Genomic DNA, 27,048 nt, shown 5'->3' with positions numbered 1-27,048 from the left:
AGGACCCAGCTCCATACTGAGAAGAAGCTCCTGGAAAGAGAATCCAAATTAAAGGTAATAAATAAAAGTGTGGAGTTGGGGGAGTTTGGAATAACAGCCAGAGAAATCTTAGAAATCAAGCCACCATTTGTGCATACTATATGAAGACAGATGAGGAAGCTCTGTGTGATTAGAAAAATTGCCCTAAACCACATTTCCTTTAAAAGTTCGGGATAACTAATTTCACATAGAAATGACAACAGAAAAGTATTGAGGTCAGATCTCTCGCAACATTACAAGAGGAAAAAAGGAAGTAAAAACCAATAACATGCTTATAAAGATGAAAGCACGCTAGAAAGATATGCCCACAAACAGATCAAAACTGTAGCATACTACATTATACAATAAAATTATACAAGACCTGAAAACACAGCACAAATCAGAATTCAATTGCTTAGAAATGAGGTGAAAGAACATGAGAAATATTTAGAAATAAAAAATCATTTAAAAAATGAAATCTAAGCTAGAAAAAACTACAAGATTAAAAATGTGATAAATACAAGAGAGAATTAATACAATATACAATGCCTGAACATAATGAAAAATTTTTAAATAAAAAATTTAAAAATTAAAAAGAAGCAAGAAAATAAAAAATTCAAGAGAAAGTGGAAATACTGAAGATAGGCAGAGAAGGTTCAAAAATAGATGGTAAAAAAACCAATGCAAGGGAACAGAACAAATACTGAGACACATAATTTAAGAAACTTTCCTGAAATTGAAAAAAATATATTTGAAACTGCCTATGGAAAGAGCCCCCCAGGTACCTGAGAATAGTAACCTGGAATGACAGTCTCCAAGAAATAAAATCTATGGGACTTTAAAGCTAATGAAATCTATTGGACTTTAAAGCAAAAGAAATATTAATTGGACATTTAGGTAAAAAGAAAATATTATTTACTAAAAAATATCGACATCAAACTTTTGGAAAGCAACACCGTATACCAGTAGAAAATGGAGTCCCATACTTATTCAAGGGAAGAAATTGTGAGTCGAGGATTTTATAACTAGCAAAACTGACTTCCAATTACACAGGGCACAGAGCATAATCAGCATGCAAGAACTCAGGGTAAAAATCAGAACACCTATAACCCTCAAATTTCAAATGAGAGGGTGGGGACAAGAGGCACAGGTCCTGGGTGGATAAGACTACAAAAGATGCAAAGCAAAAATATTTGCATTGCTGTAATCTGAATGTTTGTGTCCCTCCAAACAAAATTCATATATTCATACACACACACACACACACACACACACACATATATATATGTGTGTGTGTGTGTGTGTGTGTATAAACTTTTATTTTAGACAAGTTTGTTATATAGGTAAATTACATGTTGCGAGGGTTTGGTGTACAGATTATTTCATCAACCAGGTAATAAACATAGTACCTGATAAGTAGTTTTTCTATCCTCTTCCTCCTCCCACCCTCCACCTTCAAGTAGGCCCCAGTGTCCATTGCTTCCTTCTTTATGTCCATATGTACTTAATGTTTAGCTCCCTCTTATAAGTGAGAACATGCAGTATTTGGTTTTCTGTTCCTGTGCCAGTTTGCTTAGGATAATACCCTCCAGCTCCATCCATGTTTCTGCAAAGGACATGATCTCGTTCTTCTTTATGGCTATGTAGTATTCTATTTGAAATACCATCTTAAAAGAGGGAAACGAAGGCTTCGCTTCCTCCAGATCTGGGACAGAAAATGTAGAAGATGAGTTTAGAACATCTTGTCATACCAAACAGTGAAAGACCTATCAGACTTCAGGGTCATCTCAAAAAGACTCAAAAGCCATATTGAAAAGGCTCTCACTGGCAAAAGTGGGATAACTTGAGCTTTGATTAGGCTAATACATGCCATGGATTGAAATTCCTTACATACCTTATTATGTTATAATGAGGCAAGTAATAATAACAACAATAGAGAATCAATGCAGTATCTCAAAAACTGATAAAGAAAAATAATGAAGACTTCACCTGTTTTTCCTATATGAACTTCGAGGAACTCAAATGAAAGATGAGGCAAAGTATTTCTTTCTAAAAGTATTGCAAGTTATACATAAAAAAGAATTGATTCAATCAGAATGTCAGCATTTTGAAAATCATCATAAATGATCACATCTAGGCATCATCCCTTGGCAGCTGTGGCATCTCAGAAAGAAAGATGAACAGACGTTCTACGCCTACTGCTGAGTGAACACACACAGTCAAGCCTTGCCAGAGGGATTGAACCCAAGTCTGATTAAGTCTCTGAGTTCAGCTGTCAATTTGCAGGAGGTACAGCAAACAGAAGAGCTTGCTAAGCTGCACCAAGAGGATGCAACCGCAAAATCTAGAGTGGAAACTATAGGTTCAATGGCCTGTGTCTTCCACAAATAAACTGCAAGGAAAATAAAGGGCTAGAAGGTGAGCCTATAGATTAAATGAGATTTAAAAGACATACAGAGAAAAGGCGAGAGTAAACTATAGTGTTTAGGAATGAACACTTGGATAATAAAACTATCTTAAAACTCAAGGAAATTACCACTGTGAAAGTCAAGACCAGGGGTCAGCAAACTTTTTCTGTGGTAAATATTTTTTAAGCCTTTGAGGACCAGGCAGTCTCTGTTACAGCCACTCAACTCTGCCATTGCAGTGTGAAAGCAGCCACAGACAAGTCAAGGAATGCCTGGGTGTCGCTGTGTGCCAATAAAACTTTATTTGTAAAAACAGCTGTCAAGCCAATTCCTCGTCAAGATCATGCTTACTTTGGGGAAAGGAAGTGAACTGGGGTTGGGATGGAATACACAAAGGTGTTTCTTTGCCAGCAAAGCTCTCGTTTTTGAGCTGGGTGGCTGTTTTGGATATTCAGCTTATATTGCCCATTAAACTATATAATTCTCTCATGTGACTTTCAGTATCTGTACTTTATTTTAAAAAAAAAAGGAAATTCAAGTGATTTGTGCAGGGACAGAATAAAGATCTGCTATTCAGTGTTCTTATGAAGGATAAAAATTGTCTTCCCTACATGTAATGCTTTTTCTTCACAGAAGAAAAAGCTTTGATTAGGCTAATACATGCCATGAATTGAAATTCCTTATATACCTTATCATGTTATAATGAAGCAAGTAATAATAACGCCAATAGAGAATCAATGCAGTATCTCAAAAACTGATAAAGAAAAATAATGAAGACTTCACCTGTTTTTCACAGAAGCTGTGTGAGTCGTATGAGTGGCGGCAAATGAGAGAGCCTGGGCTGTGGAGACACCAGAAAGATTTGATTCCCAGCTTCTCTAAATTACCAACTGCGGGGCGCATTTAGGTGTTGACTTGACTGGGCCAAGTTATCCAGATATTTGGTCAATCAGTCAAAATGTCGCTATGAAGGCATTTTCTAGAACAGATAAACATTTGAATCAGTGGGCTTTGAGTAAAGCAGATGACCTTCTATAATTTACATGGGCCTCGTCCAATCTGTTGAAAGCCTTAAGAGAAATAAGACTGAGGTTCTCTGAGGAACAGGGAAATCTGTCCCCAGACGCCCTTCAGACTCCAGTCACAACATCAGTTCTCCCCTGGGGACTCCAGCTGACCAGCCTACTCTGCCAAGGTTGGACTTGCCAGCCCCACAATTGCATGGCCCAATTCCCTAAAATAAATCTCTCTCCCTCCCCCACACAATATACTGGTTCTGTTTCTCTGGAACTTTCTCTCTTTTTCTCTATTATACTGATAGATAGATAGATAGATAGATAGATAGATAGACAGACATATATAGAGATATATGTATATACACACATATATGGATGTAGATATAGATAAACTCTCAGATAGATAGATTCTCTTCTATATATATGTGTGTGTGTGTGTAGATAGATAGATAGATAGATAGATAGATAGATAGATGACATTATATTGGTTCTGTTTCTCTGGAAGACCCTTAGTAATACACTAATTGTGTAACCTTGGAACAAATTACCTACTCTATGCCCCCAAGGACCCTTCAGACACCCCTCAGACTCCAGTGGCAACATCAAAATTCTTCCCTGGGACTCCAGCTGGTCAGCCTGCCCTGCGAAGTTTGGACTTGCCAGTCCCACAATTACCTGGCCCAATTCCTTAAAATATATCTCTTCCTCTCTCCCTCCCCTACACATTATCATTATATTTGTTCTGTTTTTCTAGAACTTTATCTCTCTCTCTACACACACACACACACACACACACATACACGTATATGGATATAGATGATATATATAGATTCTCTCCCTCTCTCCATATATCGCATTCTATTGGTTCTGTTGCCTTAGAAAACCCTACTAACACACTAATTGTTAACCTTGGAACAAGTTACCTGCTATCTCTGTGCTCCAGGTGCTTCATTGGTAAAGTGAGGCAATAATTGTAGCAATTATGAAAAAGTAATGTCCCAATATATTGGGAATGGCTTCCTGAGTAGAAGACACAGGCTTCCCGGAGAAGGCCACCTAGATTTTCCCCCTTGTTCTGACATGGTAAGAGCAGTAGCCACCTTGTGGCCTTAAAGACAAGAACCTCATGCTAAGGATTGTGAGTGAGCAAAAGCGAAGAAGCCAGGGTCCCTGGGTGTCATCACTAAGCCATCTCACCTGGTTGTGAGAGAAAACTGCTAAATGGAGCCAGAAAATTGCTGTGCTTCAACCTAGTAAATCTCACCCTAACCTTCACCTTTAGAGTCAAGCATAAGACTATAGACAGAATAATGAGCTAAAATTCTTTACTTAGGACATAGAAAGTGCCCAATAACTATTGCTATTATCATTATCAATCATTATCATTGTGTGCTGTCTTTCCATGCTGATCTGCCACGGCGCAACGTGTCTACAACGCCAACCCCAAATCATGAGATCCTCAGCCTCAGATCCAGAGGAAGAAAATCCTGTTTCTCCCTCAAGCAGCCAACAGAACTTCTAGCCTTGGCTCTCGATGGCCATAGAACTGCTGTTCTAACGGGCCAGTGAGAGAGTCCAGGCCTGGTGCTGAAGGCTGGGTTCAGGTTGCCCAAGTCAGCAAATAAAACTACAAGATGCCAACTTATATTTGAATTTCAGATAAATGATGAATTGTGGGGTTTTTTATTTTTTGAGATAGGGTGTCTTTCAGTTGCATAGGCTGGAGTGCAGTGGTGTGATCACCACTCATTGCAGCTTTGACCTCCTGGGCTCAAGTGGTCCTCCCACCTCAGCGTCTCAGCCAGTAGCTGGGCCCACAGGTGTAAACCAACATGCCCAGCTATTTTTTTTTTCTGTAGAGAAAGGGTTTCACTATGTTGCCCAGATTGAACTCACACTTCTGAGTTCAAGCAATCCTCCTGCTTCAGCCTCTCAAAGTGCTGAGATTACAAGCATGAGCCACCACATCCAGCCGAATTATTTCTGATGTAATATATCCCATGCAATATTTGGGAGATAATTGTACTATAAAAGTACCAGTCTGGCCAACATGGTTAAAGCCCGTCTCTACTAAGAATACAAAAAAAAAAAAAAAAAATTAACCAGGCGTGGTGGTGCACACCTGTAATCCCAGCTACTCAGGAGGCTGAGGCAGGGGAATTGCTTGAACCAGGGCGGTGGGGGTTGCAGTGAGCCAAGATCACGTCACTGTACTCCAGCCTGTGTGACAGAGAAAGACTCCATCTCAAAAAAAAAAAAAGTAGACATTGTTTGTTTATCTGATATTCAAATTTAACTGAGCATTCTATATTTTATCTGGCAACCCTATTTGGGGCCCATTAAAACCAAATTACCTTAGCTGAGAGGGTGGTGGGAGCTATGATTCATTAACTGAAATTTTGAGGCTGTCTTATCAAAATCAGGTGAATGAAATGCTTGGAGCAGGGAAAATACACGCACACACACACACACACACACACACACACGGACATAGACTTCTTCTCCAAACATCTCGTTTTCCAAAACAAAACCATTCATAGACATTGCAAACTGAATATCCATGACAAATAGACATGAAGCTATGGTAGAGATCTAAAAAATGCAAAGTTTAAAGTATGAAAAACTACCTACTTGTACATAAGGTAATTGTAATCCAATCTCACTGATGTTTATGACAGACAAAAAATTTCTATTTTTTTTCCCTCCAGTCATTCAATTGCTGGATGAAACCCCCAATAAGACATAAAGGAAATCACAGCAGAGTGTAAAGACTCAGAGAGAATATAATTATATGATAGGTGTGTGTGTGTGCTGTAAGCTTGCACATATCTATCTCTTTCTTGAAAAAAGATTGCATAAAGAAAATCTCTGATTTCATTGAAAACAATAATTATGTCAGTTATACCAAGAAAAGGATTATAATACTCAGAATTTGGAAGACTTGGTAGCTCACAGTCTAGTATTCTGCATATTTGTTGCAAACTAGAATATGTTGAAATGATATATGCTACTATGTGTCTCTGTGTGTATACAGATATACACATACACATATATGCATTTTTTTTTCATTTCTCCCTGGTCTTAGCCTGTGATCTACTTAGATCTGGTAAAAAATCCACTGTGGAGACATGATAGAAATTAACAATATTATATGAATTTCAATGGTCTTAAATTAGACAGCTCTTAGAATGCCAGGATCCAAGTCCTTTGATTTTATATAACTGACAACTTCTGCACAGCACTTTAGTCAGGCAGACTCTACAACAATTAAATAAGAACAAAAGGCTTCTAGTAGACATTACTGCATATAGATATGTGTGTGTGTATATATATATATACACACATATATGTATGATGAACAGTTAATTTTCTCCCTTTACAGATTCCACTAATAGCCTGAGCTGTAGCCTCAATTCTCTCATTCTTTGTACAAACTCAAACCTTGTGATAATGGAGGAGTTGGATTTATCTCTTTTTTTAAAGTGATTTTCCCAAATGGACAAAAGAGTTTGACATGTGAAAACAGAAGATTGTTTTGTTTTTAACAAAAATAAGAAATCTGTTTTTTAAAGTCATCAGCATTGAATAAGAAACACTGCATTTATTCATTCATTTTTTCTTTTCTTTTCTTTTTTGAGACGGAGTCTCGCTCTGTCACCCAGACTGGAGTGCAGTGGCCCAATCTCCACTCACTGTAACCTCCCCCTCCTGGGTTCAAGAGATTCTCCTGCCTCAGACTCTCGAGTAGCTGGGATTACAGGTGGGCACCACCACGCCTGGCTGATTTTTGTATTTTTAGTAGAGACAGGGTTTCACCATATTGGCCAGGCTGGTCTTGAACTCCTGACCTCAGGTGATCTGCCCGCCTCAGCCTCCCAAAGTGCTGGAATTACAGGCATGAGCCACTACACCCAGCTTCATTCAATTTTTCATTCGTTCATCCAAGCACTAAGCACAAAGGACACAGCAGGGAATGAGGCATATTGTCTACCCTCCTGGAAAGAGACTCTTCCACTCTGGAGCAACAGGATTTTTCTGTTGCAAAAACCCATGAAATGCTTCATGCGTTTGTGTCTCTTGCCCACTGGGAGAATGCGAAGAAGAATAGGAGTCATTGGGATGAGTTGGAGATATTTGATACACCTGTTGTCCAAAGGGTGGTAAATGTATCCTCTAGGACACAACACTGTTTTAGGTGGTATACAGACAAATACTTTCAAAATTTTATCATTTATTTATTTTTATCAATGCAAACCTTATATGTGGATTTTTCATTACTAATTACTATTTTCTTTTAACAAGCATTTTTAAGTTGTTTAAAATAGAGTTTGTGAAAAATAATTAGTTAAAAAATAATATAAGTGGTTCATGGACCAGCAATATTTACTGGAAGTGACTCAAGCGGCAAACACTATTTTATGTCCTTTCAGGCACCCCAAGAGTCAGGTAGACTCTTGCCTACCTGAGTTCCTCCTGGCTTGTCGCTTTGGGGCTGATATTTCTTTCATCACAAAATCCTTTGGCAGATGTTGCAGAATAAGATATAAGAGCAAATAGTCTTGAGGGAAAAAAGCACATTAGTTTACGGTAATACAAAAGCGTAAGTCAACGACCTGGGCCTTTCTGACATTTTGTTAGGGGACACCCATAGAGATGGGAAAAGTGTCTGTGAAGGGGTCAAAGGGTGAGGAGAAGTGGTGGGGGGTGTTGTATAAAGCTTCAGGGATTTGGGTGTATTAAGCCCGATATGTATCAGCACTGATTGCCAGTGTCCTCAAATCACATAGGATGTTTAGCGCATCAAAAAGAAACAAGGACATTCTTGGTTCTTTGTGGAGGACAAAGTGCGTTATGCATTTCATTCAATCTTCCAAAGACATAAAACCATGGGGTGGCATTGTTCCAATCCTCACTGTACATTTGAGGACATAAATGCTCAGACTTGTGAAGTAACTTGCCCAAAGCTATTATTCGGCCAAGCCAAAGTAGGACCCAAATCTAAGTTCTCTAGTTACTTGCCCATTCTGTCCTCTTTTCTATTTATGTTCTGTTTTCCAGAAACACAGCAAGAAAAAGTATGAAAATAGAAACAGAATGTACCTCCTTCTAATTCCTTTCCTAGTGATCACTGCTGCTACCCTTTTAGTGTTATTTTCGTCAGGAGCTTTTACCAGGCTAACAAAATAAAGCTTGACAGACAGACAAGCAGACAACCCAATTCCAGGACATCTTCGTGTTATTTTTTTTTTCCTTTTTTTTCTTTTTAAACGAACTACAATTTATATTCAGGACAGCTTTCTATGCTCATACCTCAGTTGCCCCTCATTTGGAGGTTTTAGCAACGGAATATCTCACTCTATGGATGTGCCATTCCACACGGAGCCAGTCCCGCTGAAGGACACTTAGGCATTTTCAGATTGTTTTCCATCCAAGCACTAATGCAGTGACCTTGCTCATACATGTCTCTCTCCACATTTACATATGGGTTTAGGTAGAATTCATTTCAGTCCATGAATTTGCTAGACTGGACTTTTAATTTTCAGTTTTGATGCATACTGGCAAATTGCAATAAAACCAGCATGGATTGCATGAACCTGCAACAACTCAAAAAGATATTTTAAATGAAATAAAATACAGCAAATAAAATGCAAACAGGAAAAAATAATAGCAAGTAGCACTTATCCAACACTCCATAGTTTGCAAAATACTTCCAATACTTTCCAATGAGTCTTTTCACTTGATCTTTTTGCTGAAGGAATTCTTCCTGAACCCCAGCTCCCCAAGTTAGGTTAGTGGCCACATTGTTGAAATTTCTGTTGAATATCAGGCCTCTATCCCCTGCTCTGCCTATGGCAAAACTGTTATGTTTAACGACATGGTTCTTTGTATCCTTCAGGGAAAATTTTGAGGCCTCACATATATAGAAGAGCAGGCAGCTCTGACTGGCAGCATTGTGTGTGAGAGTGTGTGTGAGTGTGTGTCTGTGTGAGTGTGTGTGTGTGAATGTGTGTGTGTGTACATGCACATGCATGTTCCATATTCAGCACTTTAAAGGATCTATTTTTGATCTATATTTGAACTCCAATTGCTTTACCAAAAGCCAAGTTGTATTACAAAAATATGACAAAATTTGTATTATCAGCATCACTTACTCAGGAATGATAAATCATCAAATTGAAGCAATGGGGATAATTAGGCTGCTTATATTTGTGGATATGGTGCACTTTTTGTTTTTATTGATTCTTCTCCTTTTTTTCTATCCCCACTTTTCCCCTAGTCGGTCCATCCCTACCTTCTTTAAAGGAATTGGATACATACGATTTAATTTAGGGGCTACTGGATCTCTTTGTTATCCTAGAACAGTCCACAGATCAGCAGAATTGACATCCACCCACCGGAAGCTTGTTAGAAATGCGGAACCCCAGGCCCCATCCCCAGACCCACTAAATCAGAATCTGCATTTTAACAAGATCCCAGGCCATTCAAGTGCGAATTAAAATTTGAGAAACCCTGCTGAAAACCTTTCCTCCATTCACCCAAGATAGAAAAGTGATTTTTAAAACATAACAAAATAAGGAACCAAACCCCAGCTAGGACCTGTACTAACCTGCATTGACAAAGGCAGGGAAAAACAAAGGAAGGGAAAGAGAGAGGAAAAGAACAAAAGGGTTAATTATTTACTAATCTGAACATGTAGACCTTATTTCAAAGAACGCTGTGAAAATATTCTTTTCCTATTCCTGTTTTAAGCGCCCATGTTTTATATTTCTTAGGAAAAGGGGCTAAAAGCTAGAGCACCATATATTTTGTACAGGTAGGGTTTTAATAGGCTTCAGAACCCCCAGTGCCTAATGAAAGCCTTTTAAGTAAATCTCACGAAGCTCTAATCTCGAAGAGCTTCCCATGTTCTTCTCTGCTGTTCTTATTTAATTTTTAATAAGAACAATTCCACGCTGCTCGAAAGCACGGCTCAATTAAGAAATATTCCTACCAGGCATCTTTGAAATCTTACAGCATTCTCTTCCTTCTGTTTCCTGATGACCCTCAATTTGGTTGTGTCGAGAGGTTTGTGGGGAGGAGGGGAAAAACGAAGCTTATTTTTTAATTGCAAGTTCAATTTCACACTGTTCTTTATGAGATGGCAAGACTGGTTTTCAAAGACAGAAAGGCAACAACTCATGTAACTGCTGCCAGAAGGCTACAGTGGAATATCTTAGTATCCTATTTTGAAATTTCAAGTGGCATCTTTGATCTGATTCCCTAGGCATTAGATGTCCTTGAAGTTATATTGAGGTCATGAGAAATAATTTTGAAAGAAACAATTGTGTCTAAATCATAGAACCCCAACCACAAGGATTTTAAAGTAATCTAAACTTAACTCCCTTATAATGTTGTATGGTTTATAACAGAATTATTACTTAGTTCTTCCTAGTAAAATTTACCTTGCATTAATGTGTCCTTTCTAAAGAACAGTTTCTAGAGATTTAAATCTAGCCACAAATTTTCACTAGCTACTCCTATTTTTCAGCTGAGAATTCATGTTGACACCTATATCTGCATATCTAGTACATCAAAACACATACACGCTTGTATATGTATGTGTGTATATGACAACCACCACCAATGGTGTTGCCCATGTTGGTTAATTTCAAAAGCAGAAGAATATAATTGTAAATGTACAAAATTATGCTTTTTTTTTTTTTTTTGAGACGGAGTCTCGCTGTGTCATGCAGTGGCGCGATCTGGGCTCACTGCAACCTCTGCCTCCTGGGTTCACGCCATTCTTCTACTTCAGCCTCCCGAGTAGCTGGGACTACAGGCGTCCACCACCACGCCCAGCTAATTTTTTGTATTTTTAGTAGAGACGGGGTTTCACCGTGTTAGCCAGGATGTTCTCGATCTCTTGTTCTCATGATTCACCTGCCTTGGCCTCCCAAAGTGCTGGAATTATAGGCGTGAGCCACTGCACCCAGCCACATTCATTATTTTTATTTGTAACCCCCTCACTGCTTAAAATGTGAGGTAGTTCACTAAATTAAGCATAATACAAATGAGACAATTATATATACAATCATGAGAGGGGAAGAAAGAATAGCAGTAAGGCGTTATTATACATCAGAGCTACAGCAACACTGGCCATTTAATGTAACTCTGACTTTCCTAGCGGTCGAGACAAAAAGGAAAACCTACTGAAGTACATGTCTCATCCTGTATCATAGGAGAAAATGATACACCAAAAGTAAAAATTTCATGGCCACAAAGAGATTTTCACCTGAAGATCATATGGATCTAAGGATCAAGTTTATTTAAAGCAAAAAAAAAGCTTTTCCATCTGAAAGGGAGATTCACAAATTCTAAAGGTGGGGCTCATATTTTGCTCAAGAAGGACACTGGATTTGTTCAAACGCTTGGATGAACAAGGAGTGTCCCAAATTCTCAGTCTCCAGATGATGTAACCTGCAAGGGATGAATTTGAAACAAGTTTTTCCAAATCATAAAATAATTTTCTGCATGGGATGAAAATAATTTTCATGGAATGAGATCTAAGGAATCCCATTTTAGGGATTTTAAGAAACCTAACAGCCATTGTCTTCAAATATGGCTATACAAAAGACAAAACACAGCAATATTGGTTTTTATTTGAATCATCTTGATGATAATAACTTAGAGAGGGGATTTCGACAGGTAGATGAGATAATGCTGTCCAAAGTAACGAAGTTCACTTTAGGGATGGAAGTCAGAGATCTTGTTGGCTCCAAATGTTCAATGTCCCTCCCAACCATCGGACATCCCTAGCAAATTCATCAAGGTTGTATCTCAGATTAGCCCAACTGCTAATATTCCGTTTGACTTATCTGGAGACTCAGTATCTTTAGTAACCAAATGTCTTAAACTAAAAATTAACATCCTACCATACAAATTAGGAGCTTGCAAGTTTATTTAACTCAGTCATAAAGGATCTTTTTAAAAATAAATGTATTGGGATATAATATATGCAACATAAAAATTTATTCATTTCAATGATATTTAGTAAATTTAAGAAGTTGTGCAACTATTACAATCATCCATTAGAGAATATTTCATCACTCCAAAAAGATGATGCAGTTAATTTTTTTCACCCTCAAATCTAGGTACTAATGGGAATCTATTTTCTGTTTTTATGAATTTGGTTTTTTGCCATTTTATATAAATGGAATTACACAGAACGTGGTCTTTTGTGTCTGGCTCCTTTCACTTAGCATGATGTTTTGGAGATTTATTCATGTTGGAGTATGTATCAGGACTTCAGTCCTTTTTACTGACAAATACTTTTCCATTGTGTTGGTATATCACATTTTATCTATCCATTCATCATTTCATAGACATTTGGGCTGTTTCTAATTTCAGCCACAAAAAAGCTTTCCCATCTGAAGGGGAGATTCACAAATTCTAAAGGTGGGGCTCATATTTTGCTCAAAAAGGACACTGGATTTGCTCAAATGCTTGGACGAACAAGGAGCATCTCAAGTTCTCAGTCTCCAGATGATGTAACCTGCAAGGAACGAATTAGAAACAAGTTTTGACAAATCATAAAATAAGTTTGTGCATGCCCCTGCTTTTTATCCTTCCTCCCCTTGGTGATTTTTTTTTTTTTTTTTTTTTTTTTTTTTTTTTTTTTTTTTTTTTTTGAGACAGAGTCTGGCTCAGTTGCCAGGCTGGAGTGCAGTGGCGCGATCTCAGCTCACTGCAACCTCCACCTCCCTGGTTCAAGCAATTCTCCTGCCTCAGCCTCCCTAGTAGCTGGGCCTACAGGTGTGCGCCACAGCACTTAGCTCATTCTTTGTATTTTTGGTAGAGATGGGGGTTCATCATGTTTGCCAGGATGGTCTCGGTCTCTTGACCTCGTGGTCTGCCTGCCTCAGACTCCCAAAGTGCTGGGATTACAGGTGTGAGCCACTGCACCCAGCTGTGAATTTTTAATAATTATAAATCTAACACTTCTTGAAGGCTTATAATATTTGAAGCTTACAGCAAGTTTACACTATTATCCAATTTAATTTTCACACTAACCCTATGAAGTATTATTTTAATAAATAGGGTATCAAGCCTTTTGGCAATTAATACTCAAGATCATCCATCTAGGAATAGGTAATAGGGAAATTCAAAAGCTCATACTCTCACCTGTAATCATAGCACTTTCAGAGACTGAGGCAGGAGGGGTACTTGAGGTCAGGAGTTCAAGACTAGCCTGGAACACATAGTGAGACCCCCATCTCCACACAAAATTTTAAAAATTAAAAAAAAAAAAAATTAGCCAGGTGTGGTGGCTCATGCCAGTGGTCCCAGCTACTCAAGAGGCTGAGGCAGGAGGATGGCTTGAGCCTAGGAGTTTGAGGCTGCAGTGAGATATGATCCCACCACCGCATTCCCACCTGGATGACAGAGGTCCTATCTCAAACAAACAAACAAAAACTTCATAATCTTACCCCAGAGCCTTAATAACCACTGTCTCATACTGCCTCTTGACATTGTAATGCAGATCTCACCTTCTCAGCAAAGTCCCCTCCTGACTTAGGACTAGCTTAGAGACTTCCTGACTTAGGACTAGTCTCCTAAGCTTCCTTAGCTTGGTCTCCTAAGCTTAGAGACTCCCAGTAAGTGTTGTTTAGACCTCTGTGCTTATTCATGACACTCACGGCCCTGGTAATTTCAGATCCACATTTCCTTTCAGCCTGTCAGTTTTATAACGACAGAGAACTGAACTTAGCTCTGTTTTCTTCTTGTTATACCCTACTCCCTGCCCCATCTTGGACCTATCTTAAAGCCTTCAACAAACATGCATTAAATATATCAGTAACGTTTTAAAACTTTTATTTTAGGTTCAGGGGTACATGTGCAGGTTTGTCATATAGGTAAATTTGTGTCATGGGGGTTTGTTGTAAAGATTATTTTGTCATCCAGGTACTAAACTTAGTACCCAATAGTTATTTTGTCTGCTATTCTCTCTCCTCCCATCCTCCACCCTCAAATAAGCCCCAGGGTGCATTGTTCCCCTCTTTGTGTCCATGCATTCTCATCATTGAACTCCCATTTACAAAGGAGAATATGCAATATTTGGTTTTCTGTTTCTGCATTAGTTTGCTAAGGATAATGGCCTCCAGCTCCATCCATGTTCCTGCAAAGGACGTGATCGCATTCTTTTTAAGGCTGCATCGTATTCCATGGTGTGTGTGTACCACATTTTCTTTATCCAGTCTATCACTGATGAGCATTTAGATTGATTCCATGTCTTTGCTATTGTGAATAGAACAGTAATGAACATACGTGTGCATATGTCTTTATAGCAGAAGGATTTATATTCCTTTGGGTATATATCCAGTAATGAGATGGGTCAGCCCAATGGTAGTTCTGTTTTTAGCTCTTTAAGGAATAGCCACACTGCTTTCCACAGTAGTTGAACTAATTTGCACTCCCACCAACAGTGCCTAAGCATTCCCTTTTCTCTGCAATCTTGCCAGCATCTCAAATTTTTTGACTTTTTAATCATAGCCACTCTGACTGGTGTGAGATAGTATCTCCTTGTGGTTTTGATTTGCATTTATCCAATGATCAGTGATATTGAGCTTTTTTTCATATGCTTGTTGGCCGCATGTATGTCTTCTTTATATGAGTAATTTTGAAAATTAAGACAACTTCCTAGAATTTATGCCAGGATAAGTTTGTTAGCTGCCAAGCACTTCCAAAACGTGGTACGATATTTCCACTTTTGTTAGAGTATTTAGTGTTGGTATTTAAATATTGGAGCATAGTTGCCAAATACAAAAAATTTAATTTCAGCATATCTGATGATAAGCAGAGCCTGTGGAAGTGAACTAACCAATGGGGTTGTTTCCTTCAGTGGGTTTGAGACAGTAAATTTATGTCATAAACCTAAGAGAAGATGCGGTCCTTTCTGGTTATTAGTTATGAATGTCTTTGTCTGCATGTCACAGACACCTGTATAATAGTGGTCTAACAAACAGGGAGCCATTTTTTTATAGGCTGAAAACCTTGGCATCAGGTAGTCCAGGCCAGTGCAGTGGCTGACAAGGTCATCAGAGGCCCAGAGTCCTTCTAGCCTTTGCCTCTTCCATCAGCACGTTGGGTACCATGGTGGTAAATGGCTCCTGTAACAACTTATCATGACTGAGACCAAAGTAGGATGAAACCAGAGGAGGATGAAATAGTCATGACAGCAAAAATTTTCCAAGGGTCACTGTATCTATCATTCATTCATTTAACACATATTTACTGAGAAACTACTATGTGCCAAGTACTGATCTAAGCTCCAGGGATAGGACAGGGGAAAAAGCAACATCTCTGTCTGCTATTCTGGAGGTTATGTTCTAGGCAGCCCTCAGGGACCTCCCATATTCTGAGTGTTTATTAAGGTCTAGGCCATGATTTCCCACTTTGTACTAATGACACTAGGGACCAGATTGGTCTTTGTGGTAGGGTCTGTTCTGTACATTGTAGAATGTTTAGCACCATCCCTGGCCTCCATTCACTAGGTGCCAGAAGCACCTGCCCCACTCCCACCCTAGCTGTGACAACCACGAGTGTCTTCAGACATTGTCAAATGTCTCCTGGGAGGCAGACTTGTCTCAGTTGAGAAGCACTGGTCAAGCATTTTTCTAAGTGTGACAGGCGTTAGCTCATTTAATCTTTGCAACAACTCTGTGAGGTATTATTAACCCCTTTTCAGAGATTTAAGAAAAGAAAAACAAAACAAAACAAAACAAAAACCTTAGCTATTGAGACACTGAATACATTCTCCAAGATTGCAAAGCTGGAAGCAAAGCCCACTTCTTCCGTCCACCCGCTGCATAGCCTCTTATTGGGCAGGGGAACATCATGGCCTCACTTAGCTGCCTGGAATTCGGGGTCAGTGACAGCATGACTGGCCGATCCTAATCCCAGTCCATGCCTTCATATATCAAATACATAAAATGCATGTTTCTGGTTTAGAAGAGTGCCTAAAACATAGGAAAAAATACTCAAGTTATAGCTACTATAGTCATTTTATTTTATTTTATTACTTTTTTTTTTTTGACATGGAGTTTCGCTCTTATTGCCCAGGCTGGAGTGCAATAGCATGATCTTGGCTCACCGCAACCTCCACCTCCCAGGTTTAAGCGATTCTCCTGCCTCAGCCTCCTGAGTAGCTGGAATTACAGGCATGCAACACCATGCCCAGCTAATTTTGTATTTTTAGCGGAGATGGGGTTTCTCCATGTTGGTCAGACTGGTCTCGAACTCCTGACCTCAGGTGATCCACCCGCCTCGGCCTCCCAAAGTTCTGGGATTACAGGCATGAGCCACCGCACCAGGCCTACTATGGTTATTATTATTGCCTGGATCTGAGCACATTGCCGCCCAAAACAAAAATGAGGTTTATTTGCAAGAGAGAAGCTTGGGCTGGACGTCACAACAAACATGACAAATAATGGTACATTATATAATAGCACATCACAGTGTCAGCAACATCCTGTTTCCTAATGCTGGGGGATCAATTTCAGGTAATAGCTCTACTAAGATATTGAAATATACGTAAAATAGAAAGCAAAGTAAGACACAGTCCTCTCTTATATCATTTGAAACTGGAAATTCACCCGTCATGAGAACTTAACTGCTTACTGTGAGTTTAGAAGTGATAATATGTTACAGGATTTAAGAGGCATTAAAACCCTGTGTTTTGTTCAGAGACGATTCCATTTTCTTCATCTATTGTTCCTGTCCATGAAGTCAAAAATGGACGAGAGAATTACGAAGCGGAGAGGAACAAATACCATCCGTAACCACTCCCGCACGAAAAGAAGGACCCATGACTGCAAACCATGCCCAAACCAGGTTGTTATCCATAAAGACGTATAAGGATTTCTTCACTAATTTAACAAATATATATACAGATATATGAAAATCAAAACATTTACGATATAACAGTAAGAAAACAGACAAAATTCCTTCCGCTTCTAGAGTTTTCATTCTAGTACTGAGAGGCAAAAAATGAACAGATAAGGACAATACAGAGACCATATTTGCACTCAGGACAGTAAGACTCCATGACACTTCCCCCTCCTTCCTTAAATGGCTTTGTTCTATGGAAACAAAGGCTTAGATGAGATTGATGAAGACTGAAAAAAATGTTTCAGGTAAGATTCAACCAACGAATGTTGATGAACCCTTTACAGATAAGAAAATTGAGTCCTAGAGAAATGAAGCATCTTGGTCAAGGTCATACTGTGTATTAATCAGGAATCTTTCTGATGACAAAACAAACAAACAAAAATACTCATTCAAACTCAATCCCCCCAAAAGGGTAAATTTGGGTCTTACAATTGGCATGTCTGATTGGTAAATCTTGGCACCAGGTAAGGTTTGATCCAGGACTTCAGATTCCCTTGCTGGAACACAGACTTTTTTGCATCTCTCAGTACTGCTTTCCTCTCTGCTTCATGCTCATTGAGGTTCACTCTGCAGACTTACAAAATGCCTGCCAGCAGCTCCAGGCTTACATGCTACTAGGCAGTATAACCTAGTCTCCAAGAGCTCAGCTCTGCAGCCAGATTGACAAGTTCAAATCCCAGCTCCACCGCTTGCAAGCTGTGTGGCTTCAGGCGCTTCTCTTTAACCTCTCTGTGCCTCAATTTCCCCATCTGTGAAATGATGACAATAAAAGTACATACAAAACAGGATTGTTGTGAAGATTAAAGAGATCATTCATGTAAAAGCATGTTCTTAAAGCAGTGCCTGGTACAGAGTAAACATGCAGTAAGTGTTAGGTATTGTTATTGCCAATTTACCAATTCCAAGGGAAAGGGCTCCCTTTTCCCAATAACTCAGGCTGGGCTAGAAAGGTAATCCATCCTGCGTGGGTACTGTGCTCGTTCCTCAGTCAGTCACTGGAGCTGGGGTGATAGAATAAATACCCTGATTGACCAACTTGGGCCTGGTTCCTACTGGAGCCATGGGTGCAGGAAGGTGCAGTCTGGTTTGAATCGCATGAGCTGAACATGGGAGAGAATAAACCTTCAAAACAAAACAGGCTGATGCCAGAAGGAGAGCAAATGGATGCTGGGCTGACAAAGGAGACAGCTGTCTACTCCAGAGAAGCTTTGAGGCATGTAAGGATCTGGGGAGTGAAGAAAAAGAAGGGGAGACATGCTGAAAAACAAAGATGAAAATTACTAGTGGAGACACAGTGGGCAAAAAGGATGGAAGAGGAGAATAGGTGAGCCACTGATCCATCACTGCATGTCAACTCAAGCAAGGACACCCTGAGAAATGAAATTGAGTCTAACTCTGACATCCTTTTTCAGGCTAACATTTCTGGGGTGGGGACGGGGATGTTGACTTTGTTGTTAAATTTATTCTGAGATCTTGCTATTTTTTTGCCCATTTTCAGAGACTTCATATTACATCACAGATTTCTAGTGTCTCTTTTGACTAATCAAGACATTGGGGCCAGGCATGGTGGCTCACACCTGTAATGCCAGCACTTTGGAGGTTGAGGTGGGCAGATTGCTTGAGGTCAGGAGTTCAAGACCAGCTTGGCCAACTTGGTGAAACCCTGTGTCTACTAAAAATACAAAAATTAGCTGGGCATGGTGGCGTGCACCTGTATTCCCAGCTACTCAGGAGGCTGAGGCACAAGAATTGCTTGAGCCTGGGAGTCAAAAGCTGCAGTAAGCCAATATCACACTACTGCATTCCAGCCTGGGTGACAGAGCAAGACTATGTCCCAAAAACAAAACAAAACAAAAGACACTAAGCACTCTGGCGACTGAATTCCCACATGGATGAAGGTGAGTTGCTTTTTTGGACAAAGCTGGCACATTCTAGTTCCTTGATATGAAAAATGTGGCCCATGCACCAGCACAAGCATCAGCTGGGAGCTTGTTAGAAAGGCAGAATCGCAAGCCCCATACCAGACCCTCTGAATGAGAATGAACAGTATTCCCAGGGGACTCGAATGCATACTCAAATGCAAGACGCCCTGTGCCAGTTCATCACAGCCCCCTCGTGGGTCATGCCCACTTATCTCAATGAAGGTCAGGACCAGAACTAGGATACGGCAAGAGAATTATGGAGGGCATAAAATTCATGGAGGCCCTCATTCCCAGTGTCTTGCAAGTGGTTCCTTGTTAGGGTTGTGTAAATGCAGAATGAAAATTTGGACAATCCTGAGAGCACACAGCTTTTTGTTTTCTTTTCTTTCTTTTTCTTTTTCTTTTTTTCTTTTTTATTTTTTTAGATGGAGTCTTGCTCTATCACCAGACTGGAGTGCAGCGGCACGATCTCGGTTCACTGCAATCTCTGCCTCCCGGGTTCAAGCGATTCTCCTGCCTTGGCCTCCCGAGTAGCTGGGAGTACAGGCATGCACCACCACGCTCAGCTAATTTTCGTATTTTTAGTAGAGACATGGTTTCACCATGTTGGCCGGGATGGTCTCGATGTCTTGACCTCGTGATCCACCTGCCTTGGCCTCCAAAAGTGCTGGATTACAGATGTGAGCCACCCTGTCCAGCCACGCACAGCTTCTTAGAAGCTGTGCTCTAGACGCAGCTCTTGCCTGACTCTAGTCCTGGACCTCCTGAAGATGTTCAATTTACTGTCAATATCACATTTATATAGTATTAGGACTAGACAGGAGCACAGAAAAATCTAGTACAACTCCTTATTTTTGCAATTGGAAATGTAAACTAAAAAAGAGAATACAACTGGCCCAGAGTTGAGCTTCTGATTGGTAGCAGAACAAAGAAAATTCAGTCTCCTATTGCTAGGGCCCAGGAAGTTTTCCCCACAAAATCGCACCTGCTTCTCTTCCAAGTTGGCCGTAGGCCTTGGATAAGCTTATACTAAGGGGGATGAGGTCTTGCAAGTAGATTAAGGATCATGGAAAGCAAGATTTTCTAATTCCTTTATTAACAAATCATTACAAATGATCACCTATTGATAAATAACTTGGTTGCCTAGGTAACACAGATATACTTAAAGGAACTTGAAAGTACATTTTCTTTTACTTGATGAGAAAATCAATTTTTAAAATAATCAAAAGCAAAGATTTCTTAGATGTAACACCAAAAGAACAATCTATAAAGGACAGAAAAGATAAATTGGACTTGATCAAAATTAAGAACGTTAGAGGAATGAAAAGACAAGCCATTGATAGGGATAAAATATTCAAAATTTAATTAGGCTGGGTGCAGTGACTCACACCTGTAATCCCAGCACTGTGGGAGGCCGAAGCAGGTGGATTTCTTGAGCCCAGGAGTTCAACACCAGCTTGGGCAACATGGTGAAATCCCATCTCTACAAAAAAAAATAATAATAATAATACAAAAATTAGCTGGGCATGGCGGTGTGTGTCTGTACTCCCAGCTATCTGGGAGGCTGAGGCAGGAGAATCTCTTGAGCTTGGGAGACGGAGGTTGCAGTGCGCCAAGATCGCGCCATTGCGCTACAGCCTGGACAATGGGAGTAAAACCCTGTCTCAATAAGGAGAGGGAGAGGGAGAGGGAGAAGGAGAAGGAGAGGGAGAGGAAGAGGGAGAAGAGAAGAAGAAGGGGAGAGGGAAGGAGGAGAGGAAGAGGAAGAGAGGAGGAAGGAGAAGAAGACGACGAGTTACCCAAAAAGGGCAAAAGACTTGAACAGATATTTTACCACAGAAGACATACGAATGGCAAATAAGTCCACGAAAAATTGCCACATTGCTAACCATTAGGGTTCCTTAAACACAACAAAGGATATATTCACTGCCTCAAGGACTTAGCATTAGCTGTTCCTTCTACCCGGAATGCTCTTTCCAATATATTCAAAAAACTTGTCTTCATATTTTTATGTCTTCATTCAAATATCACCCTCTCCACTTAATCCCTGCTTCCGGTGCTCCCTTCTCTCCTTCCCATCCTGATTTCGCTGGCTCACACTTATGACCTGACATGCTTTATATCTCACTCATTGACTTAGTCAGTTATCTGCTTGTGCCCTCTAAAATGTAAGCCCTCTTAGGGTAGGGAAGTTTTAAACATTTTACTCACTGTAGTACTCCCAGCACCTGGAATAACGTTTAGCACATATTACAAGCTTAATAATATTTGCTGAATAAGTGAATCCACTTAGATCTTTGCTCTTCATGTGTTCGTGGCACCTTACAGTAGCAGTTTTGTGGTTATAAGGCAGATATTTATCATTAGATTCAACAGTGGGAAAAAGAGCACTTATCAAAATGCTTTTCTTTTTGAGTTATCAGTTCATATAACAGAATTGCTTGAAAACCAAAATTTAGTATGAGATAATGGAAGTTATAGCACTTTATAAGTGGCAAAGCCCTGCATTATTCTTAATAATCAGACTTATGAATACCCACAGGCTAATTTCCTGAGCCTGAGATAACTTAATTCTCAGCAAGTCACTTTGAACTGTCTACACCTCAGTTTCTCCACCTGTCAAATAAACAGTTGAAAAACAAATGACATCTAGCATCTTTTGGGAAGTTTAGCGTGGGGCATTAAGTCTAGACTGTTATCAGACACACCTGGGTTCAAATCTTGGCTCTGCTCACACACTCACAAGTCTTGGGCAGTAACTTAATCCTTTAAGGCCTCAGTTTCTGCATCTGTAAAATGGGGGGAAACATCCCTGCCTCTTTGAAATGCCTTAAGAGAAAAGTGAGATAACACCTGAAAACTGCCAAGCATATAGTACGTACTCTAAAAATGTTAATCTCTCCTTTCTTGAGTTTCTAATCCATTTGTAACTCATCAGCAGTTTCATCTGACATTGCAGTTCCTTCTACCTTGTAGAGAGATTTGATGTTAGTTTTGATTCTAACATTTATAAATCTTCAAAATGAAAGAATTAAAGCTGCTAGCCAGTAAAACTTAATTACTAAATGTTCCCAGGTAGAAGTTTCCCCCAAAAATTGAGTTCCACCCACCCATCTGGGCCTGGAGAGTCAGTAAGGGTAGCCACATTACACATTGCTCTATTTTAAATGCCACAATGAACAGCAGAGGCTTAACTGCAATTAAATAGTCCCTGCTGACCACTGAATATACAGTACATCATGTCAGGAGAGGCAAAACTGTCAGATTAGTGGAAATTCATTTTGGGATTGCTGGGTAATTTTGAGAGCTGACAGCCAAAGAAAAATCCATGATCCCTTGTGTGTACCAGCATAGATTACCCTTGGACAGGAGTTGCTTGGGAACTCAGAATGCAGCAGTGCTCCAGATTTGAAAGCTCACTTCTAGAGCAAAGTTGGGAAAGAAAATGTGAGTGCCCAGCTCATTGTTTTAAATTCTAAAAACTGGAAAGAGATCTCGGTAGTGTCAACCCTGGCTAGCAAATAGGAGGTGTGCTCATAAAGCTGGAATATGTTTTTGTAGTCAGTCACCTCTGAGCTAATGATTGGGAACTACTCACCGAGATAACAGCTGGACATTAGTTCAGGATGCTGAGAGGACCTTATGGTTTTGGACTCCTTTGTCTGAATGGACATGTTTAAAATTGTTTTCTGGGGGTTGCTCGATCCTAGATGAAGGTCTACAGCCTCTCCACTCCAATCAGCAGCCAATGCTTTCTATGTAAACCTGCTTTCTCTATGAAAATGCTTTCTATATGAAAACTTCTTCATGGGAGAAAAAAACAAACAAAAAACATTGCACTATGTAGATCTGCTACGGAGGGCTCAAAAGCAATAACTAACATGAATTAAGCTGCTCAATGTGTACAGGCACTGTGCTTCGGGCTTTCCCTGTATTATCTCTTAGTTTCCACTTGGATCTTATGAGGCTGGCATCCCTGTACCCATTACATGGATGAAGAAGCCTAGAAAGGCACAGCAATATGACTGCAGTCACACCACTATGACAAGAAGTGACTAGAGTTCGATTCTAATCATCTCAGTCTACAGTAGGGGTTCTTAACCAGGAGATTTTGCCCCACAGAGGGCATTAGGCAATGTCTGGAGACATTTTTGGTTGTTGAAACTGCTACCAGTATCTAGTGAACAGAGGCCAGAGATGCTGCTAAACACCCTACAGTACCCTCCACAACCAAGAATTAGCCAGCCCTAAACACCAACAGTACTGAAGCATAGCAATGCTGCTGCAGGACCGTGATTCTAAAGTGCAGTCCCTGGATCAGGAGCATCAGCATCAGCTGGGATCTTGTTAGAAATACAAAATTTAGGCTGGGCACGGTGGCTTACGCCTGTAATCCCAGAACTTTGGGAGGCTGAGGAGGGTGGATCACCTGAGGTCAGTAGTTGGAGACCAACCTTGCCAACATGGCAAAACCCCGTCTCTACTAAAAATACAAAAATTAGCCGGGCGTGGTGGTGGACATCTGTAATCCCAGCTACTCGGGAGGCTGAGGCAGAGAAATGGCTTGAACCCAGGAGGTGGAGGTTGCAGTGAGCCGAGATCGTGCCATTGCACTCCAGCCTAGGCAACAGAGTGAGACTCCATCTCAAAAACAAAAGAAAGAAATGCAAAATATAGGGCTTCACACCAGACCGTCAGAGGGCATGGGACCAGTAACCTGTGTTTTAACAATTTTCCAGGTGATCCTGATGCAGGCCAAAATGTGAGAACCACTGGTCTAGGGTCATCTGAACATGCGACTGATCTCTGCTGCCCACCCTAAAAGTTCACAAATCCTCTAAGGCTGATATGGTTTGGTTGTGTCCCCACCCAAATCTCATCTTGAATTGTAGCTCCCATAATTCCCACGTGTGGTGGGAGGGACCTAGTGGGAGATAATTGAATCATGGAGGAGGGTCCCCCATACTGTTCTCATGGTAGTGAATAAGTCTCACGAGATCTGATGGTTTCATAGGGGGAAACCCCTCGCACTTGGCTTTCATTCTCTTGCCTGCTGCCATGTAAGACATGCCTTTTGCCTTCCACCGTGATTGTGAGGCCTCCCCAGCCACGTGGAACTGTGAGTCCATTAAACTTCCTTTTCATTATAATTTACCCTGTCTTGGGTATGTCTTTATCAGCAGTGTAAAAAAGGACTAATACAAAGACCAGAACAAAATTAGTATCAGGGCCTTTGGCTTGTAGAATTCTATCCCTGTCCAAATTCTAGACTGTCAGACAGCTTTTATTGTTTCTGAAGCTACAAAAGGATGCCATTGACCTGTCCAGGTCCTCCCCTGGGATGTCCAGGAACCAGACAATGTGATGGTGAATTCTTCAGGAAGACTTAGAGTCCCCACCAATGTTTCTCAGAACATTGAGGTACTGTTATCTGCAATTGCACAAATGAATAGATATTGACTGCCCCTCCCCTCCTCACCAATTGATGTCAGATTCTGGGAGAGATACATGTACAGATGTCATCTCAATTACTACCATTAATAAGGATAATGATAATTACTGTTTCTGGAGGACTTTCCATGGGCTAGGCATGCCTGCTAAACATTTGACCTGCATGATCTCACTCTTCATCACTACCTTGTGAGTTGGGTTTCATTATCATGTCCATTTTAGAGACGAAGAAACTGAGGCTTATGTCTGTAAGTTAGAGACCTTCCACCTGATACAGCAATGCTCTAACTGGCTGCCAAATTAAACAAGTTAACTCTGTGGGGAGTGGAAAAAGGGCACCAGGCTGGGATTCGTTCAAGTTTTGCCACTGAAGTCAATTTCTCCCATTATAAAATAGAAGGTTTAAACTAATGCAGACCTACTTTTCTTCCACTTCTAACTGGTTGTAATTATAATGTGTAATAATGTTTCTATTTTATTAGGATCAGCACAATAAACACTATCGCTATTTGCATTGATATTTACATTGATTTCATTACATTTCACTGAAATTGCATTTTTAAGTTTTCCAAGTATTTTCCCATCCATAATTTCATTTCAATTCCCAGCTGTTCCGCAAGGTGCAAAGAGAATATGCGTTGACTTCCTTTTATCTCTAAATACTGGAATGATCCTTGCTACATGCCTGGCAAGTACTGAGTGCTTTATAATCCTTGTCTCTTGTGACCCTATGAGACAAGCATTACTATCCCTACTTTTTAGATCAGAAAACCAAGACTTAGGGAGAAGTCAAGGCCCAAGAGCACACACTGTAAGCGCTGAACCTGCATTCAAACTGATGGCAACCAGCTGACTCCCAAGCCCCAAGTTCTTGGCCCCAGGATGCATAGCTCTTCTGAGAAACTGAGGTACAGAAACAGCCAGGACTTCGCTAATCATATTTATTGAATTGAAGCCTAGAATAATCGCCTCCTTTCCTGGGGTCCTGCTACTAGAACACGATTGGACTCGACCCTCTCCTTTTGGGGAGTGGGAGTGGGGCGGGCATAGAATCAATGCATGGTTCATCCTCACAGTGACTGAAATGAAGCTTACCTTCCCCCACTGCACTCCGCCATGGAGGGTGGGGTGGGGGCGGCTCTGCATAGCGCCTGCTCTCTTTAAACAGATGCACCGGCCTCTTGGGAGATGAAGCTCGTTGGTTCTGTCACTCGTGAGTAATGCACCATAGCTCCCTAGTGGGGAAAATGCCAGATTATACAATAGCATGCTTTGGTGTGCAACTGTCTTTAGAATAACAAATCTCCTCTTCTGCTTGTGAGCATTACGCTTTAATAAAAACAAAATAGTGGCCACAAATCCCAGCTCTAGCTAAAGGGCATGTCTTCTAAATTCATGTTACACCCCTCACCATACCCCACCCCCAACACACACCTTTCATCACTCACAGGGAGTGGGCAGCCCGTGGCTTTATTTACCTTTGTCTTTTGGTGGGAGCAGACAGAGGGAAAAGAGTTTCTCAGCCTCAGCACTGTTCACTATTGACATCTTGAGTGGAATATTTCTTTGTTGGAGTGTTGGGGTGAGGAAGGGGGGCTGTCTTGTGCATTGCAGGATGGTTAGCAGCATCCCTGACCTCCACCCACAACCCACCACGCACAAATCTGAGCAGTGCCCCCATTCCAGTTGTGACAATAAAAATATCTCCACATATTGCCAAATGTCCCTTGGGGTCTGCATACTCTTGTATGGAAAGTGTTCAGTCCCAACAGTAGACAATGTACATTAGATCTCAGCAGCATGGTCCTAGCTGCGTGTTACCCATTCCTCCCCCATAGCCCTTTAGGGGAAAATAAGGGTGTTGCAAATACCATGCACAGCTGGGCCTGGAAGGCTGGGGGCGAGGGTGCTATGCAGAAATCAGGCTCTCAGGCGGAGACAGCCCAAGCTCCTGCCCACCCGCTCTCAGCTGCGCTGGCAACACCTTCACACATTCCAGACTTAGAGGTGAGAGCTCACAAGTGAGAGAAGTGTAGGAACCCAGCAAAGCCACAGGTTGGAAATAGCACACGCTGGGAATGCAGAGGGGATGGGTTTCCTTCCTGCCTGCACTAGAGCCGCGCAGTATGGTAGAAATACGTTTAGGAATTCTTGTTGCAAATGGGCATGGAATTAGTATAGGCCTCCAAGTACTGCCTCTATTTCTGAGACTTGGTATGCCTCCCGAAGGATGTCGTTTGCCCCCATAGAGTTTTTGAAATGTGGAATCGTTGCCAGCATTGGAACAGTGTTTTGTAAAAATACAAA

General features: G+C 40.6%; 1 long non-coding RNA gene across 1 annotated transcript; it reads right to left on the bottom strand.

Moving 5' to 3' along the window:
• Positions 1 to 17,690: 17,690 nt before the first annotated feature.
• Positions 17,691 to 25,976, bottom strand: LOC141407941 (uncharacterized). The gene is made up of 2 exons (XR_012419567.1): positions 25,837 to 25,976; positions 17,691 to 18,117 (listed from the first exon to the last, which is right to left on the bottom strand). It is a non-coding gene; the product is annotated as an uncharacterized lncRNA (long non-coding RNA).
• Between the last annotated feature and the right edge of the window lie 1,072 nt (positions 25,977 to 27,048).

This window comes from Macaca fascicularis, chromosome 10 (assembly GCF_037993035.2).
Source record: "Macaca fascicularis isolate 582-1 chromosome 10, T2T-MFA8v1.1".
Taxonomy (NCBI): Eukaryota; Metazoa; Chordata; class Mammalia; order Primates; family Cercopithecidae; genus Macaca; species Macaca fascicularis.
The sequence above is the reverse complement of the archived record's forward strand: the minus strand, read 5'-3'. Positions and strand labels throughout refer to the sequence as shown.